A 19,959-nucleotide genomic window follows, 5' to 3' on the forward strand; every position below is an offset into this window, starting at 1 on the left:
CACTAGGCCTCGCCCCCTGTGCAACAGTCTCCTTCTGGGGTCCAGTGAAGTTACTGATGAGTGGAGCTGCCCTCAAGCCTCAGCAAAATGTAAAAAGAAAAAAGAATAAGTCTACTGCACTGTGTTTGCTTTTCTTTCTGCACAGCTGAAGAAGGGCTTTTGTCCAAAACATCCTGAAATAAATCATGTTTTAATCATTTAAACCTTTTGAGTATTCATCATTCAATCTGAACTGTATACTGTAAAGGCCAAGTTTGTCATAATTGTTTTATTTTTTTATTTTTATTATATATACTACGCACACACACAAAAACTCCTGAAAACTTTTCTATAAGAACTTGAACTCGCAGAAGCAATTCCTTTTTTTCCAATGACATCCTGTGGAAGGGTGGGGGTATTCACTGATATGGGAGGCAGAAGCTGGTATTGGAAAACACCGCACAGGTGCCCAGTTTTATTTATTTCCTTTATTTATTTTAGCCAGCAGAGGACGCTGTTTTCTGTGGTCTGTATACCTGCAATGGTAATCAGGACCACAGGGTTACCAACATAGGTATACTCAGGTGCACTCACAGATGCTCAAAAATAATAATGAAAACCAAAGGCAAAATGAAAAGGGAAAACAAAACACAGTACTAAAACTACAAAACAAAAGTGTTGCTTACGCAGTACCCCCACTGCCGCTATGCCGGTCAGCTTGCTTCTTCGTCCTACACTTGGCTATTCTCCATACACTGGGGTGGCCAGAGTTCCCTGGATCTCTACACACGTCCCTAACAATTTATTTAGATTCTGGTTTTATTTGTTTAAGATGGGCTGTCTTCCTCAGCTGTGCTTGCCTTCTTCAACCGCTGGCATTCCTGCCTGGTCTTTGTTTACACTGGCGTTCTCAGCTAGAGTCTCTGTGTATTCCCAATCATGGCCACCCGAATGCATAACCAAGCACAGTACTTATGGGCTGAGCAACCCCCCCAAGGCCATGGTCTACTAAACAAGACATGTTTATATAAAACACAATACAAAGAAGCACTGAGTGAAATATGCCTTTTGGTTGAGTGACTTTAGAACAGTGATCTTTTTCATGGTATCTATCCCTCTGTAAATCTTGTACAGTTGTTTATGCCCCTTTTCTGTTTTCTTATCTAATAACAGCCAGCAATGGAATTTGGAATCAATATTGTCTATCAAACAGTAAAACACTCTGAAATGAACTGCAATATTGCTGAGCTCCTGTGAGGTAATATAATTAATCGTTGAGAAGCCGGTTCAGGAAACTTCCTTTTCATTTTAAAATAAATTCTGTTTAAAAGTAAGACCTGTTTAACTGACAGGCGACACACATCGCAATCCAATATATCAAGCAATAGGAATGGCTTTTGTTTTACAAACTCTTGAATAAATAAATAAAAGCTTTTGAAAGCTCAGTTATAAATAACTAAATAAATAAACATATTCTTGCAATCACACCCAAACTCTTAGCAGCTCTTAGAAAATAGGGTTTCTGGTGTTTTCTTAAGGCTCAGTTATGTAATGGGTGAAACTGAAAGATTCTAAATGGAACCATTTGATTCACAGTGTGGTTCTTAAATAGAATCCCTGTTCAAGGGTTCCAAATACAAAGCCTTGGCTGCAGCACCGTGGCTATGCTGCTCTGCTCCATGAACCAAACATGAATAGATTGGACTTTATGTTGAGCAGAACTGAATGCCGCTCATTGTCTCTTAATTACATTTACTAGGAATAAGGGCTCTAATGTGGGGTTTTTAATGTAAGCAGTATTAGTCCTCTTTACTTAGTATAGGATGCATGACAATTTTCTGGGTTCAGATGTGTGGTTCTTATTCCTGCAATCTCTGCACCTTAGCAGAAGTCTCTTGATAAAGCACACTTCTTCCCAGGCACTCCCCCTCCAGGACGTGGGGTAATATATGCATTCCATATGTTTATAGCTGTACACGGTACAAACTCCAGGCACTCGGGGTGCCTGTGTGTAATACATACACAACAATAATGATACTTTGCACATGAAAGAGCAAAACTCAGTCAAGATACCTGATATAGACAGCCTGTGTTATCACTGTGCCCCAAAACTAGTGAAAACCCTGCCGTGTTCACAATTATTATTATTATTATTATTATTATTATTATTATTATTATTATTATTATTATTATTAAGCAGCTTTTAAATTATATTTAAGGCAAGCATTGCCTTATGATGTTCTATTCAAAATTTGTAATCAGGTCGGGTACACCACATCATTTTCACAGAATGTGCAAAGTTTGTGTAGATTTTAAATAGAATTATTATTATTATTATTATTATTATTATTATTATTATTATTATTATTATTATTATTAAGCATTTTTTTTAATATTTTTTTTTAGATTTTAACTATTATATTTTAAAATTATATTTTAACTATTTTTTTAGTATTTTAACTATTACAGGTGGACTTCCACAAGTGAAATGACAAAGGAACTTGAGATTTACAAACAAGGGAAAGTAGTATAGACCCTTAAAGAAGTTTACCACAGTAAATGTGTAGTTTTCCCAAGCATGGCTATACTATGCATGGGTTAGCATGATCTGTTGTGTTGAAATGTGCTTCATCATAACCTCTGTGGATTTTATAATGCTTACCTATGCTTTAGCATGCTTTAGCTATTAACTCATCTTTTTAGACAGTTTTCAATAACAAAAAGATGCCACTATCACACAGATGTCATGCACACATGCACACATGCATTAATGCAGGTGCCCTCCTTCCCTCCAGGTGTACTGCAGAAACTCTTTTGCTGGTGGCCACCTTGCCTCTGTGAACAGTGTCGCTCATCATGACCAGCTGGTCGGCTTGGTGAAGGCAGCCAACGTGGGCCCCAGCCTGGCCTGGCTGGGAGCATTCGACTTCATGGAGGTCAGTGGCCTGCACTGCATTGCTCTCTGCCTGGAAACCTTGCCTATTATCTCTCTATCGTCTGGTTGCACAGACCTTGGTAAGCACCGATGTTGGACCGCCGTACCAAAACTAACATTAAAGGAGGCCGTCCAAGACTGAGCTGATCAGGGTCAGTGAAACCAGAGATTGTCTTTCTTCAGTTAATGCACACACAGCATTACTGGTGGGGGAGTCCGTTTGGCATGGTGCCTATGCATCCCTTGGTAATCTGTCTAGATAAGTGATATTCACAAATAAATGAATGCAATAGTCCAGGTTGCCGAATCTTGGAAAGCTGTGAACTAATATAAACTTGACATGCTGGTAACTCCCACAAAGCCCTTTGTCTGTCATTCGAGGTTAATTAGAAATCTGAACAGGCAATGCAAATGGGAATTGATTTAATGTGCTCTCCTTGTGTTCCCATGTTTGCTGGACTCAGGTTCCAGTATCAGGCACAAATAGCAAACTGTATTAATTAATAGATATTACCTTTACTTTATTTACGTCAGTGGTACTTGACTCTGGCCCTCGAGATCCATTCCAGTCCTGGTCTTTATTCCATCCAGGTGCTAAATTAGTTAACTGCCTCTTAGCAGCTTCAATTAACTACATTAGAACCTGCTTGGAGTAAAAACCTGGACTGGATTGGATCTCGAGGGCCAGAGTTGAGTACCACTGATTTACTTACTAAATTAACGGTAGGCTAAACGGAGAAAGTTTTAGGCTAGTTGAACAGATAGATCCCAGCTAGTATTAATCTTGGACTACATAATGTTACTTTAGGGAATGAAGTCCAAGATTAGTGCTTAGCAGAGGCTGGGAAACTGGCTGTAAACACGAGTTTCAGATTTAAGGGAGTGCAGGATAGGTATCTATGGCTGGTATGCTTCGTGTCCAGTCCATTCTGTCCCTGTGTCCCTCTTAGACTGGACAATACATATGGACTGATGGGTCCAATTAGGGATACAGCTACTGGATGCCTGGAAAGTGCAACCATGACCGGAGGGATGATGAGCAATACTGCCTGCGAATGTTCATGATGGGTGAGCAATGCCATAGAACTGCAGCATTAGTTTCACAGTATTTTTGATTTACATGCTGCACATGGTGTTTATTTTGTACAAGCAAAGTACACTACAGAAATGCAATTCCATGCACAGTTAATTAATAAGTGTTGGTTTAATAGATAACCCCCTGTTCTGTATAATACTAATATTACTAATAATAATTATAAGAATTCATCACTTGTTACCTGCTAGAAGTTGTACACGTTGTTTACCACAAAGAAGTGTTTCACAACCTCTCTCTCACAGACCTGAAGTGGTGGAGCCTTGCGGACTGCTCAATGAAGAGGTCCTTCATCTGTTCCTACCCGTACCCAGCTTGATGAATCACTAAGCCCCAGGTGCAGCAAGGAGGATCAGCTGACTCATACCCTGCAGCCTGCCAGAGAGACCTCCCCTTGCCAACTCCTTTGCTTGTCATACCTTTGATGGGCATTAGCTGATCTACTGTGTGGTCCTTATGCAAGTGACTGTTGATTTATCTGTATTTCAATACAACTTCATTATGATTGGGCTAAATCAGGATCATTTTTTTTTTTTTTGCTGTTAATAATAAAACTCTCAATGGCAGTTTTATAACTCACTGATTCTATTTCGAATTTGCTTTGATTTATTCACAGCTGTTAAAGTAATATTGAACAGCCAGTGATGCCTGTTCACTACAAGACACAGCTGTGAAGCGTAAATAAATTTTCAAAACTGCTGCTTCTCCCAATCTTTCCAACACTGTGCCTCTGAATAGAATTGTAAATAGTATTTGTATTATCTGTATTTAAGACCTGATTAAATCATTGTGTCTTTGCTTGGATGCTCTTTGAGATGCTTTGGAGTAAGGTATGCTTAGGAATGAAAATCTAAGGAACATATTTTTTAGATCATGTGTATTCAGAACATAAATATTTATCAATTTCTTTTATATCTTCACTATAAAATACATTGATCCCACTATATTATTTAAAAAGACAATATAAAACAAAGCATAAGTGCACAAGTAACAAGCAGAGATATTGTATACGAGGATAAAACAATGTGGGAGCAGCTTCTAAACAGTCTAGATCAAATTCCATTGAAAAGGTACAGAATATTCCCTGAATCCATCCAGGATGTATCCCATTTTAAGCACTTGAAGGTTCATCGTCACAAAGGTCATCTGCTACAGTGGCTGAAAAGAAAAACACACATACATGTATTACTTTAGTGATGGCTTACAGTGTAACATTTGTTTTCTTTATTATTTACATTTTTTTAATTATTTATATAAAGTGTTATCTAAATATCAAGTTGGATTTTTCTCAAGCTTCTAGCCTATGCTTCTACAACAAGTACTATGTGTTAATAATGAAAAGGCAGGGAAAATTGCTCCAGTTCTGATAAGTTTGTTGGGGATCGTCAGTGGACTGCAATGTTCAAGTCTCGGCATAAATTTTCGATTGGATTCAAGTCAGGACTTTGACTGGGCCACTAAAGAACATTAATTCTCTTTTTGTTCCACCACTCCAGTGTGGCTTTGGCTTTGTGCTCCAGGTCATTGTCCTGCTGAAATGTGAATTTCCTCCCCAGTTTCAGAGTCTTGGCTGACTCAAACAGGTTTTCCTCAAGGATTCGCCTGTACTTTGCACCATCCATTATCCCCTCTGTCCCTACAAGCTTCCCAGTCCCTGCTGAAGAGAAGCATCCCCATAACATGATGCTGCCACCACCATGCTTGACAGTTAGATGGCGTTGACTGGGTGATGTGCACTGCTGGGCTTGCGCCAGACATAATGCTTGGAATTTAGACCGAAAAGTTCAATTTTTGTCTCGTCTGACCACAAAACCTTTTTCCACATGTCTGCAGTATCATCTACATGTTTTTGTGCTTTAAGATGAGACTTTTTGAGTAATGGCTTATTTCTTGCCACCCATCCATACAGGCCAGCTTTTTGTAGGGACCATCTTATTGTTGATGTGTGAACATTGACTCCCATCTCAGACACAGAACTTTGCAAATCTCTTAAGGTCATTGTTGGCTTCACAGTGACATCCTGAACCAATTTCCTTCTTGCCTGGCTGCTCAGTTTGGGAGGGCGACCTGATCTGGGTAGTGTCTGGGTGGTATGATGCATCTTCCACTTCTTAATGATGGACTTCACTGTGCTGAGGGGGATAATCATCGCCTTTGAAACTTTCTTGTACCTTTCTCCTGCTCTGTGCCTCTCTACCACTTTATCCCTGACTTGTTTCAAAAGCTCTTGGGTCTTCATGGTGGCTTTGTTGGATCACTATGTGAGTTGCAGCTTGAAAGTCTTGATATACCTGAGGGAAATTATCTACAAGTTAAACCACTTTGAGTACACACAGGCTGAAACCATTTCACTAATTTTGTGACCCTTCAAACAAATCATTTGCACCTGAGCTGATTTAGGGCTGCAGTACCAAAGGGGTTGAATACTTATGCAACTGAGATTATTCAGTTTTTCTCTGTAAATCTTACTTATTTATATTCTATATGCATTTTTTAACTTTATCAAAGTGGAGTAGTTTGTGTAGATTCTACATGTAAAGTCTAATTTGAAAGTGTCGTGGAGTACGCTCAGGTACCAACAAAATGTGAAAATTTTGCAGGGGGGTGAATAGTTCTGCAAACCACTGTATGTTTTTCTGGGGGGGGGGGGGGGGGGGGGGGGGGTATTGCTGGAACCCTTTATGGGGCATTATTCTACATGTGTTAGACTGCCTATCAAAAAATACAACAAAACAGTATTTGAGAAATTGAAATATGAGCCACTCAGAATCATTACAATGCAAAATCTAAATATGAGGGAAAAAACTCAGAATGTAATTTTAATTTTGAATCGTCTAACTTTTACTGTCTACGTGATCTTAATTATCTTGAGGGTGTATGTATGTAGGTGCGTGCCTGGCAATGATTGATCTGTGCCAAGCTAAATGTAAACTGGAGAAACAAATGATACTAATTGCACAGCCACCGGTCCAGATGCTGTCTAAGATCCATCTCTTAAGTGTAAACGGAGCATTAGAATAGCGAGTGGCTCTTATTGACTTCTGGTACTCCTCCTTTAAAAAACTAGATGATTCCCTCTGACCCTCTGATATTCATTGTCCTGCTTCTTAACCAAACAGCTGCTGCCCAATTGACTGACATGATTAAAAGCCAGTCATTGAGGATCTTGGAGCCACATCTTACGATCAGAAGAGGAAACTAGAGGAGTGTCTGTATGGCATCATAGGAGACAGCCAACACGGATTCAGAAAAGGGAGCTCCTGCCACTGCAAGGATTAACACACAGATATACTGTAGGTTTCAGAGAGTACTTGTAAGAGGGGACACCTCAAGCTGGGGTCGTGTACTCATGGGGTGCCACAGGACCCCATGCTTGGGCCCCTCCTGTATCTTATCTACGTCAATGACATTGTTTGGGGGATAATTAGCAAACTTGTCACTCACCAAAGTTAATTGAAGAAGCATGTCTTACCCGATAGTTTGAATTACAAATAGAGCTCCTCTCCCATGGTATTTTGGAGAGTAAATCAATAACCGTCTTCTTTGAGTCCTCGTTTTCTCTGCATTGGCACATCTTTCGCTCACCGTTCACTTCAGACCAGTAGCATCCAACTACTGGCGAATGTGTTCTTGATTCCAGATTATTTTGTTTGAGTAACTGATCACAGGCGTATGCAGTTTCATTTGGTTTTAATTTCTTAAATATAACAATAGCAACATGCGGACCTAAAAAAAAAAAAAAAAGTTTTATTGAAGCAATAGAAGCCGAAGAAGAAGGTTCTACCATTGTAAGGCCTGCCGAACTTAAAAGCATTTAACATACCAAGAAGGGCCTAACCAGACTCTGAAGCCTCTTATGGGGTTCTATTGTTATTAGAAAATTGATATGTTAAAAGAAAACTCTCTTCCAGTTTTTCTGGTTTTTTGCAACACTAGTTTCTTTTCCATGAGTAATTCTGCCTGTGGTCTGGAAGCCTTCAGTAAGGCTTTTGTCCCAGCGGTGGACTGTGTCACATCATGGGTATTTCCAACAGCCTAAATAATAACTCAATACTGAAAAAAAAACCTACTTATTGCTGTTATTCAGTTCAGGTACCTCATCCAGAAAAGCAAACTGTTTGTTTGTAAAACATGTAAAAGAATAAAAGTACAGCTAACTTTGTTATTTTTAAATTAAGATTTGAGTGCAGGTCCATGTTTCTCTAAGTTTAAGTAGTTTGTTAGTGAAATAAAAAAAGTTTAGTAATTGAAAATATCTAGTAGTTTATAGGGGTCATGTATCAATAATGCGACGGCATTAAGCCCATAAACATAGAGTTTACTCCAACCTTAAAATTGCCCCGTATGTATCATGGCGCTTTTAGCAAGTTAAGGCTGTGTTAGCACCGTCAAAATGCGCTCCACCGTGCAATGCGCTCCGCCGCTCATTAGCCATGCATTTTAAGGCTTGTCAAGTCTTAATTATATGTATGTGCAAACTGTAGGTGGGGCTCATTTGTAAATGAAGTCTGTGATATTAAAATGAGATTTATGAAGTGACAGAACAGCTGCGCCGGCTCTAGAGGGGTCCACAAATAAGTCTGATTTCAAATTGTTCTTATTTTGGCATAAAGAAAAAGTCAAAAAGCAGCTGATAGGAAAGAGCATTCTGGCAGCAGTCATAACGTATTTCTTATGATGGAGAGTGCAGGCTCCTAACCTTCCTGAACAACCCAGAAACAGAGGGAGAGCGCTGAGAAGAAGGGAGAGTATTTAGGGTCTGCACTACCCTTTTTTTATCTCCCTGAACCTGGTTCATTAAGTTTTCCTTCTCACTGTGTATATTTGGTTTTATCTGTCGTATAATAATAATATACTATAAAGTCAAGACACTTAGTCAACGCGGGTCATTTCTGCCTCTCCGGATGAGCTTCCTATTGCTCATTTGAGGTAGTCCATTTGGAGGGGAGGCACTATTTTTCAGATTCTTCTGTTAATCTGTGCTACCTGCAGCCCATTTTGAGCACCAGAGCAGCGCAGTTAAAGCATTTCAATGTGGCAGCTTGCGCCATTAGTCATTTTGGGACAGTTAACACATTCAGGATAAGGTAAAATGTGTGCCACGGCAGAGCACTACTTTACACTCTGCCAGTTTAGCACTGCTTCAGTCAATCCTGATCCATGTCCCCCTATGTGTTATTGCTGATCATGCTGTTTGTTCAGTAACACAGTTCGGCACTATGGGCCTCATTTACAAAAGGGCACTAAATTTGGAGTTATCGTACATGTAAACTAGTGAGCCTAACGAGCGTGATTAATCTAAATGTACTGCCGCATTTACTAACAGAGAACATATTAATTTATGTGCACAGTATTTGGCTAATTTACATACCATACTGTGCACACTACATGTATTGTGAGCAATAATTTAATGTGCGTGATAATGTCCGTGACTACACGTGACCACCTTCATATAAAAAGCCCCAGCAGTCCAGACACATCAACAGAAACAGCACTCAGCAGGGGACAGGCACTGCACTGCACTGCAACTGCACTGCTTACTCTTTATTTTAACATGTATTCCTTGATTGGTGTAATATAAAAAAAAGAAAAAAAGTATTTTTCCCTTCTCCTTTCTCCTTTAATGCGTACGACCCGCCCATTAGTTTCTAAAATTGCATTGTACTGTATTGGAATTATTGTTTAAAACAGCCTGCCTCTTTAATATAACACTTGTATTCAACATATGCAGTCTGCATTGTATGAGTGGCATTCCCATTAAGCCATTCACAGCTCACAGAGGAAGTAAAATAGCCAATGAAATGGTGTATAGGATCTGTTTCCTCGTGCACGCGACGGAACACAGAAGATTCTAAAATCATTGGCTAGATAATTAATCTTCACTGAATAATATGTCTGATTTGCAGTGCAATCATTGCAGTTATGAAAGACGCATGATTAAAACAGCTGATGTAGTATGCCCTGAAAAAATAGGCATTTTTTCTAACGTCAGTCTGTCCCATAACATGGTTGCTGAGCGAATTATCGAAATGACAGGTAATAGTCATTTGAATGTTATTGAAGAGCTATTCAGTTTAAGCATGAACAACACAACCACAGGAAATAACTTTAACTTCAAGAAGCCATGGAAAGTGCAGAATTACCTTGGAAGAAACTAACTGGGATTACAACAGATGGTGCACCATGTAGGACTGGGCAAAAGAGTGCACTGGCTTGCAGAGTGCTGGAAAAATTAAAAGAAAGAAACGCAGAAGCACCTTATTTCTTACACTGGATTCTGCATCAACAGGCATTACATGTAAAAGTTGCAGAATTAGGACTCATAATGAGCATTGTTATCAAGTGTGCCAGAAAAGAAGTGTCGGAACAGAAGTCATAAAAAGATAAAGTAGAAAGTAGTGGTGCTATTTACTGTTTCACATTTTCACAGCTTGCCAGTGTGATATTTTGGAATATACAGTAAGTTAAATATTGAGACTTAGCAATATTTTTGTTTGTTTTTACTGTTTGAGATTTCCATTGAAATTAAAATACAATACTCTATTTCCTCCATTATATTACATTTGTGATAGTGAGGTTTTTTGTCAGTGTTCTAAGAAAGCTGCTTCTAGTTATATCTGCCTATTTCTGTACTAAAAGTACATTAAGTAATATGTTGATAAATTGATTGAAACCGTGCCTGCATACTTATTAATGACTAGGAATCGTGCAGTGGGGGTGAGGCCCACCAAGTGAAAAGTCTTAACTTAAATAGCCCCTTGCTAGTGAATCAATAAATGAAACAAACAAATCTGTTTAAAAGATTCACTAACCTGAATGAATCAAACGAATCGAGTCAGTATAAAGAATCAAACTGCACATCACTAGTTTTCAAGGCCAGAAAAGCAGGTTTAAACAGCGTATTTATCAGTGGTTAAAGCCATGTGAATACAGCTCATCTCATTATTCTGAGCTGGATGATCATTTAAATACATCAGCATGCATTACAATAAAAATCACATATTCATTCTGATTACCATAGTGTGAAGCACTAAATTTAGTGCACGCCACAAAATGCCAATTATCACACGCGATAATGAATAAAATTACACTAGGAAATACAGAATCATTAACCTGCACACAATTGCAATTATCACACGCGATAATGAATAAAATTACACTAGGAAATACAGAATCATTAACCTGCACACAATTGCAATTATCACACGCGATAATGAATAAAATTACACTAGGAAATACAGAATCATTAACCTGCACACAATTGCAATTATCACACGCGATAATGAATAAAATTACACTAGGAAATACAGAATCATTAACCTGCACACAATTGCAATTATCACACGCGATAATGAATAAAATTACACTAGGAAATACAGAATCATTAACCTGCACACAATTGCAATTATCACACGCGATAATGAATAAAATTACACTAGGAAATACAGAATCATTAACCTGCACACAATTGCAATTATCACACGCGATAATGAATAAAATTACACTAGGAAATACAGAATCATTAACCTGCACACAATTGCAATTATCACACGCGATAATGAATAAAATTACACTAGGAAATACAGAATCATTAACCTGCACACAATTGCAATTATCACACGCGATAAAGTTTATCACCCTTTCTTTAATGAGGGCCTATGCACTTTGAGTAGTAACGATTTCACATAGTGTATATAGATGAGTCGTAATGAGGATCTTAAGAAGAGTAAAATACAGTTCATATGATGAACATTTTTTTTTTATTAATTGTGAGATGCAATTTCTTAAAATGGTCCCATGATCTTGCTGAATGTGTAAAAGCCCTGTTCTGCCTGACATGTTGTCTTATAGGTTTGAACAGCATTCGACCCACAAACACAAAACTGCCAGTTATTTGGCTGGTCACATCACCTGATTGCAGTTACACCAAACCTAAGTGGCATCAGGTGAAATAATTATAAAAAAATAAATAATAAACTATAGGCAACTTTCACGCGATTTGATTGACTCTTGTAATGCTTTATTTGCATATTTCCCTACAACCCATTGTTTTTAAAATGTATTGCTTTCATTCACCTTAACTCGAAAGCTACTTGTTTATATATATATATATATATATAAAAAGCATATATCAGATATATAGGCTATAGACGGCAATATAATATATATAGATATATTCCTTGAAGAAAAAGGCCTAGAGATATGCAGCACAATAAATGAAGATCCAGCGATACTATGCCAATAATACAAGAGTTTAGAACATGTATTTTAAAGCCTTGATTAGCACAGATATGACATAGGTTTGTTTAAGCATTGAGGGACTTTATAAAAATTACCATTTATTCATATGAAAATACTTACCTTGATATCTTCTCAAGGAGCTTTCTATATCATCGAAAATCCTGGTGGCCTCATAAATAAAAAGCAGAGACGGGTTCCCAGTGTTGGGTAAGTTGAAATGGAATTGTGTCTTCTTTGGATTGATGAAGCCCCAGATCCACTTTGCACATGTAACTAACCACACACATAAGCAGCAGATTTGGCCAGACATCATCCACCTTGGATAGTTTGCCCTTTCTGCAAGTTGTGATGTATAGTCTTCATGGATCTTTAGAGTTTCCCCTCCATGTACATGTACTAAAATATACAGTTAATACACGTCAGTTTACAGTAGTAACACATGCCATTATTTCTGATGCTGATGAAATTTATCCTGAATATATTTTCAGTCAGAAAGATCAATACATTTAATAAACACTGTAAATGCTGCCACACATTAGATGAGATGTAACAGTGAACATATGGATAGTGATGTGACAGAATTAATAATCTAAAAAACTATTTTTTACATTTTTTTTTCATTAATTTATGTCAAATTACACTGAGCTGTATTTCAAAGGCCATTAAAATTACAGGTATGTTTTTTTTTTTCTTTATCACTGTGTCTTTTTTACTACTGGGATGATTTGCATTGATTGTTTACATTTAAAAATTAAAATCAATTTCATTATTTTGCTATTAACTTAAGCAACATATTGTGGCAAAATTCACCTCCATTAAAATTACAGGTATGTTTTTTTTTTTTTCTTTATCACTGTGTCTTTTTTACTACTGGGATGATTTGCATTGATTGTTTACATTTAAAAATTAAAATCAATTTCATTATTTTGCTATTAACATAAGCAACATATTGTGGCAAAATTCACCTCCATTAAAATTACAGGTATGTTTTTTTTTTTTTCTTTATCACTGTGTCTTTTTTACTACTGGGATGATTTGCATTGATTGTTTACATTTAAAAATTAAAATCAATTTCATTATTTTGCTATTAACATAAGCAACATATTGTGGCAAAATTCACCTCCCTCACCTGAAAATGAAAGTCTTGCAAACAGAATGACAATTTTATTTGTGATCAAAATGGAGGCAAAATAGTGCTTTTACCTCACACATGAATAGATTTCTCACAAATATGTTTGGAGTCTGCTATTCAATTTATTACAGTAGACTGAAGATTAAAATAAACCCCACCATTTCCCTTTTCAACTGTCTATCCACCTGAAGATCTGTGTAGTCTACACAGCAGTATAGCTATACACAGCGTGGTCTACACAGCAGTATAGCTATACACAGCGTGGACTACACAGCAGTATAGCTATACACAGCGTGGACTACACAGCAGTATAGCTATACACAGCGTGGTCTACACAGCAGTATAGCTATACACAGCGTGGTCTACACAGCAGTATAGCTATACACAGCGTGGTCTACACAGCAGTATAGCTATACACAGCGTGGTCTACACAGCAGTATAGCTATACACAGCGTGGTCTACACAGCAGTATAGCTATACACAGCGTGGTCTACACAGCAGTATAGCTATACACAGCGTGGTCTACACAGCAGTATAGCTATACACAGCGTGGTCTATACACGAGTATAGCTATACACAGCGTGGTCTACACAGCAGTATAGCTATACACATCATGGTCTACACAGCAGTATAGCTATACACAGCGTGGTCTACACACGAGTATAGCTATACACAGCGTGGTCTACACAGCAGGGATCTTTATACATGATTCAATTAGAATCAATCTCTATATTTCATCACACATTGCAACATGATTTTGATTGGCTGTTTAATCCCCAAATCCTAACGGCCAACTATTGTTTAAAAAACACGATGGGTTTAATCAAATAAAAACCCAGGAATCAACTAAAAAACTTTCTTTATTGTAGCTTTTTATTTATTTATACATACATTTATTACGAATGATGTAAAATGATATGACCACTGCAACTCTTTAATATAAAAAGATAAGCTAGTGCTATAGACCACGAGGCCATGGTGACTTCACAAATGTCCAATTAAAAAAGACGGACAAATAATTAAATAGATTATAAGGGAAGAACATATTGCATTAAATATTTCATCTCAGCCCTTACAAGTGTGCAGATTTTCATTGTAATTCTTCGTTATTTACATCATGTTCCTCTTCTATAAGGAAAACAGGAAGAACAACATCCCTTTGCTTATTCTCAAAATAGTAAGATGTTGTTTTGCAGATAAATGACCTTACCTCCAACATGTTTGGTTTGAAAGAGGCCCATGCTTGCCTTGTCCTGTAATGAAACACACATTATAGTGTATAATCCTTATAGTGTATTGTGGAAGGGGTGTGGGTAATTCACTGACTAGGAGACAGATAGGTGTAATTGAAAACACCACCCAGGTGCCCAGTTTTATTTGCGAACAGTTATTGCTTTTTCCGGCAGAGGGCACTGTTGACCGTGGGCTGCCTATCAACGATGATAGACAGCACCACGGAAATACCACAGCTGGTACGTGAACAGCAAGTGCACTCGCAGGTGCTCAAAGAAATAATAATGAAAACAGAAGGCGAAAAGAACAATGGAAAATAAAACAGTAATAAAACCACAAATAAAAGGTGCTGCACTCGGCAGCGTTATCCCGGGCGCCGTTACCCGCACGACCCGGATCAACGTCCTACTCTGTAGGCTAACTTACAAACAACATTGGAAGAGACAGATCAAAATCCCTGCAAAACAAATTCAGAGAGCTAGGAAGGAAATTAAAAGAGAAAACCAAAACTGTGGTATTTTCTGGTATACTACCGGCACCTTGCAAAGGACCATATGGACAGCTGGAAATAATTAATCTAAACGAATGGCTGAAGACGTGGTGCACACGGGAAGGCTTCACCTGTCTTGATCATTGGACCACATTCTACAACGAGGACTATCTGTATAGACGGGATGGACTGCATTTAAATAACAAGGGAACTAGTCTGCTCGGAGAAAAGATCCTCAAGCAGATTCAGAAGCATTTAAACTAGAAATGAAGGGGGGAGAAATCAACAAAAAAAAGAAGGGAGACCGCATCAAAACAAGAACAACAACTCAGGTAAGACAACCATTAAATGTATTTATCTAAATGCTAGAAGTATCAGAAACAAAATTCTAGAACTTGAAGCTACTGCACTAACAGGTAACTATGATGTGATAGGTGTTACAGAAACGTGGTTGTCTGAGAGTGATGGGGACGAATATAATATTTGTCGGTATACACTGTATAGGAAAGACAGGCAGGACAGAAGAGGAGGAGGGGTAGCGCTATACATAAGAAACAGTCTTGAAGCCCAGGTGTTAAACCTGGACAAAGAAAATAAAGCCGAATCAATATGGGTCAGAATAACGGACAAAAATTCAAAGGGCATAATAATAGGAGCATGCTATAGACCGCCAGATTCAGACGGTGAGCAAAATAATCTGTTATACAATGACATTAGAAATGCATGTAGCAAAGGAGAAGCCATACTAATGGGGGATTTCAACTTCCCCCAAATAAAATGGGAAAACCCGGTGGGTAGCGCGAAGGATGAAATAGAAATGGTGGAAATGACAAATGACTGCTTCCTAACACAATTTGTCAAGGCACCGACTAGAGGGGAGGCATGCCTTGATTTAGTCTTTTCAAATAAGGAAGATAGAATAACTAAAACAGAGGTCAGAGAACCACTGGCAAACTCAGACCACAACATGGTCTCATTTGAAGTGTTTTTTAAATCCCCAAAAGTAATGACTAAAGCTAAGGTTTACAATTTTAGAAAAGCAAACTATGAAGGTATGAAACAGAGACTAACAGAAGTAGATTGGAGTAAAATAGAGAAAACACCCACAGAAGAAGGATGGTTGTTCTTCAAAAATGTAGTACTAGAGGCGCAAAACAATTACATCCCTAAAGTAGACAAATCTAAATGTAAAACTAAATTGCCAAAATGGTTTAATAGATCAATTTAAAAAAATATTCAGCGAAAAAAGGCACTTTACAGAGCATTAAAAAAGGACCAAAAAGAAAGTACGCAGAAAGAGTACACAGAACTGCAAACGCAAGTCAAAAAGGAAGTTAGAAAGGCCAAGAGAGAAATAGAAATTAACATTGCTAAGGGAGCTAAAACCAATTCCAAAATGTTTTTCCAATATTACAACAGCAAGCGAACATTCAAAGAGGAGATTAAATGTTTAAGAGATACAAATGGCAAAATCGTAGATGAAGAAAAAAAAATAGCAAATATATTAAATGATTACTTTTCACAAGTTTTTACAAAGGAAGATACTGACAACATGCCCCACATGTCATCCAGTTCCTATCCAGTTTTAAATAACTTTAGCATAACTGAGGCAGAAGTGTTAAAGGGACTAGGAGTTCTTAAAATAAACAAATCCCCTGGGCCGGATGAGATCCTCCCAGTAGTACTCAAAGAAATGAAAGAAGTAATTTACAAACCGCTAACCAAGATCATGCAGCAGTCTCTTGACACAGGGGTGGTACTGACAGACTGGAAAATTGCAAACGTAATACCGATCCACAAAAAGGGAAACAAAACTGAACCAGGTAACTACAGACCAGTAAGCCTGACTTCTATTATATGCAAACTTATGGAAACTATAATAAGATCCAAAATGGAAAATTACCTATATGGTAACAGGGTACTGGGAGACAGTCAACATGGTTTTAGGAAAGGGAGATCATGTCTAACTAACTTGCTTGATTTTTTTGAGGATGCAACATCGATAATGGATAATTGCAAAGCATATGACATGGTTTATTTAGATTTCCAGAAAGCTTTTGACAAAGTCCCGCACAAAAGATTAATTCTCAAACTGAACGCAGTTGGGATTCAAGGAAACACATGTACATGGATTAGGGAGTGGTTAACATGTAGAAAACAGAAAGTACTGATTAGAGGAAAAACCTCAGAATGGAGTGTGGTAACCAGTGGTGTACCACAGGGATCAGTATTAGGTCCTCTGCTATTCCTAATCTACATTAATGATTTAGATTCTCGTATAGTAAGCAAACTTGCTAAATTTGCAGACAACACAAAAGTAGGAGGAGTGGCAAACACTGTTGCAGCAGCAAAGGTCATTCAAAATGATCTAGACAAGATTCAGAACTGGGCAGACACATGGCAAATGACATTTAATAGAGAAGAGTGTAAGGTACTGCATGCAGGAAATAAAAATGTACATTATAAATATAATATGGGAGATACTGAAATTGGAGAAGGAATCTATGAAAAAGACCTAGGAGTTTTTGTTGACTCAGAAATGTCTTCATCTAGACAATGTGGGCAAGCTATAAAAATGGCTAACAAGATGCTCGGATACATTGTGAAAAGTGTTGAATTTAAATCAAGGGAAGTAATGTTAAAACTGTACAATGCACTAGTAAGACCTCATCTTGAATATTGTGTGCAGTTCTGGTCACCTCGCTATAAAAAAGATATTGCTGCTCTAGAAAGAGTGCAAAGAAGAGCGACCAGAATTATTCCGGGTTTAAAAGGCATGTCATATGCAGACAGGCTAAAAGAATTGAATCTGTTCAGTCTTGAACAAAGAAGACTACGTGGCGACCTAATTCAAGCATTCAAAATTCTAAAAGGTATTGACAGTGTCGACCCAAGGGACTTTTTCAACCTGAAAAAAGAAACAAGGACCAGGGGTCACAAATGGAGATTAGGCAGAGGGGCATTCAGAACAGAAAATAGGAGGCACTTTTTTACACAGAGAATTGTGAGGGTCTGGAATCAACTCCCCAGTAATGTTGTTGAAGCTGACACCCTGGGATCCTTCAAGAAGCTGCTTGATGAGATTTTGGGATCAATAAGCTACTAACAACCAAACGAGCAAGATGGGCCGAATGGCCTCCTCTAGTTTATTAACTTTCTTATGTTCTTAACTAGCCTGCTCTTTTACAATACACCGGGGTCTGCCCAAGGGTTCCCGCTCTCTCTGTCTCGCTGTGAAACTCTCTTTGTTTCGCCTGATTTTTTATAGGGCTAGCAATCTGCCAAGACTCGCCTCTCAGCCATTCAGAGAGGGGGAAAGTCCACACACCTACCTTCCCACCTCCGCGTGTCACTGCCATGACTCACAGGCGGTTGTTGGAAGACTGCCGCCCTCTTCCTGCAGTACTGTGAACACGCCAGCAGAGTCAGCACAGATCTCTCCCTGCTACATGTATAAACACTCTTGAATAGTAAGTAGAAGCTGATCACCACACCCTTCACCCACTCCATGCAAAAAAATGTGCATTTAAATAAAGCGCTAAAGACTCTCATTTGTGAGTTTCTTCACAATATGTCAAGTGGTTCTCTAAATGTGTGCAGAAGTCTGAAGTGTTGCATGCATCCATAAGGATATTAACATTTAAAAAAACTAAAACAGGCAATAAGAAGTATTTGAAAAAAATCCAAATTAGTTAACTCAGCTTTTTTTACATGTTAGTAATAAAATCCTTCAGGCAAGCTGAGTAGTTTACCTTGAATTGAATTGCTGGAGCTGAATGTGATCACAGAACCACGCTGCACAATGGTGTCCACTCACTTGAATTGAATTGCTGGAGCTGAATTTGATCACAGAACCACGCTGCACATTGGTGTGCACTCACTTGAATTGAATTGCTGGAGCTGAATGTGATCACAGAACCACGCTGCACATTGATAGTCATGCACTTGAATTGAATTGCTGGAGCTGAATGTGATCATAGAACCACGCTGCACATTGGTGTGCACTCACTTGAATTGAATTGCTGGAGCTGAATGTGATCACAGAACCACGCTGCACATTGATATTCATGCACTTGAATTGAATTGCTGGAGCTGAATGTGATCACAGAACCACGCTGCACAATGGTGTGCACTCACTTGCAGCTGCTCTCACATTCATTTCCAAGGGCAAACTACTGGACTTGCCTGAAGAGGATTTCGTAATAATTAAAAATAATTAAACAACTGATCTTTTGTGACGTTTGTTTATCCAAGCTGTGTTGTGTCATGTCACAAAACAATAACATGAATCACACATAAAAGTAGAGATTCCATGTAAACAATATAATTTTAAAATACTGTAGAAAAAATGTAAAAAATATGTAAGACATCCATTGTGTAAAACTATTGTTTCTGTTGAAAGGATTCAAAAATCTACATACTGTAAGTATGTAAGTATAGAGTAAATAGTAAAATATACACGATACCCTACCTGATAGCTTCTTTCCTTGGGTTCTGTGCTGCACTGCAGTTGAGAAGACTAAGTAGTATAGTCTGTTCAGAAACAGTCATTTGTTACAAGAATCTGAACATGTGACTCCGCTTCAAGCCCAGTTTAGGCTGCATTTATAATTTTATTTGCTTTAGGCAGTGGGTGTTACACTCTAAGGAGTGTGGTAGCAACTGTAATCAAGTTACTGTTTATCTTAGTTATGCCATGTTATTAATGATATTTCAGCCTTTGTTCTGCTTACTCTGCTACTTGCACAATATTTGTTTTGTTCACTCCCATGTGCACAATCTTGATAACATTTTGAATTGTTTAGCACGAACGGGGCCAAGAGAATGTTTTTTTTTTTTTTGTTTTTTTTTTTAGG

The 19,959-nt window shown here is 38.0% G+C and overlaps 2 long non-coding RNA genes across 2 annotated transcripts; both read right to left on the reverse strand.

Moving 5' to 3' along the window:
- Positions 1–3,777: 3,777 nt before the first annotated feature.
- On the reverse strand, positions 3,778–19,869 carry LOC121320991. The gene is made up of 5 exons (XR_005950899.1): positions 19,575–19,869; positions 14,591–14,633; positions 12,369–12,644; positions 7,480–7,733; positions 3,778–5,165 (listed from the first exon to the last, which is right to left on the reverse strand). It is a non-coding gene; the product is annotated as an uncharacterized LOC121320991 (long non-coding RNA).
- On the reverse strand, positions 12,928–13,652 carry LOC121320992. Its single transcript, XR_005950900.1, has 2 exons — positions 13,369–13,652; positions 12,928–13,213 (listed from the first exon to the last, which is right to left on the reverse strand). It is a non-coding gene; the product is annotated as an uncharacterized LOC121320992 (long non-coding RNA).
- Positions 19,870–19,959: the final 90 nt, after the last annotated feature.

The sequence above is a fragment of the Polyodon spathula genome, chromosome 9 (assembly GCF_017654505.1).
Source record: "Polyodon spathula isolate WHYD16114869_AA chromosome 9, ASM1765450v1, whole genome shotgun sequence".
NCBI classification, from domain to species: Eukaryota; Metazoa; Chordata; class Actinopteri; order Acipenseriformes; family Polyodontidae; genus Polyodon; species Polyodon spathula.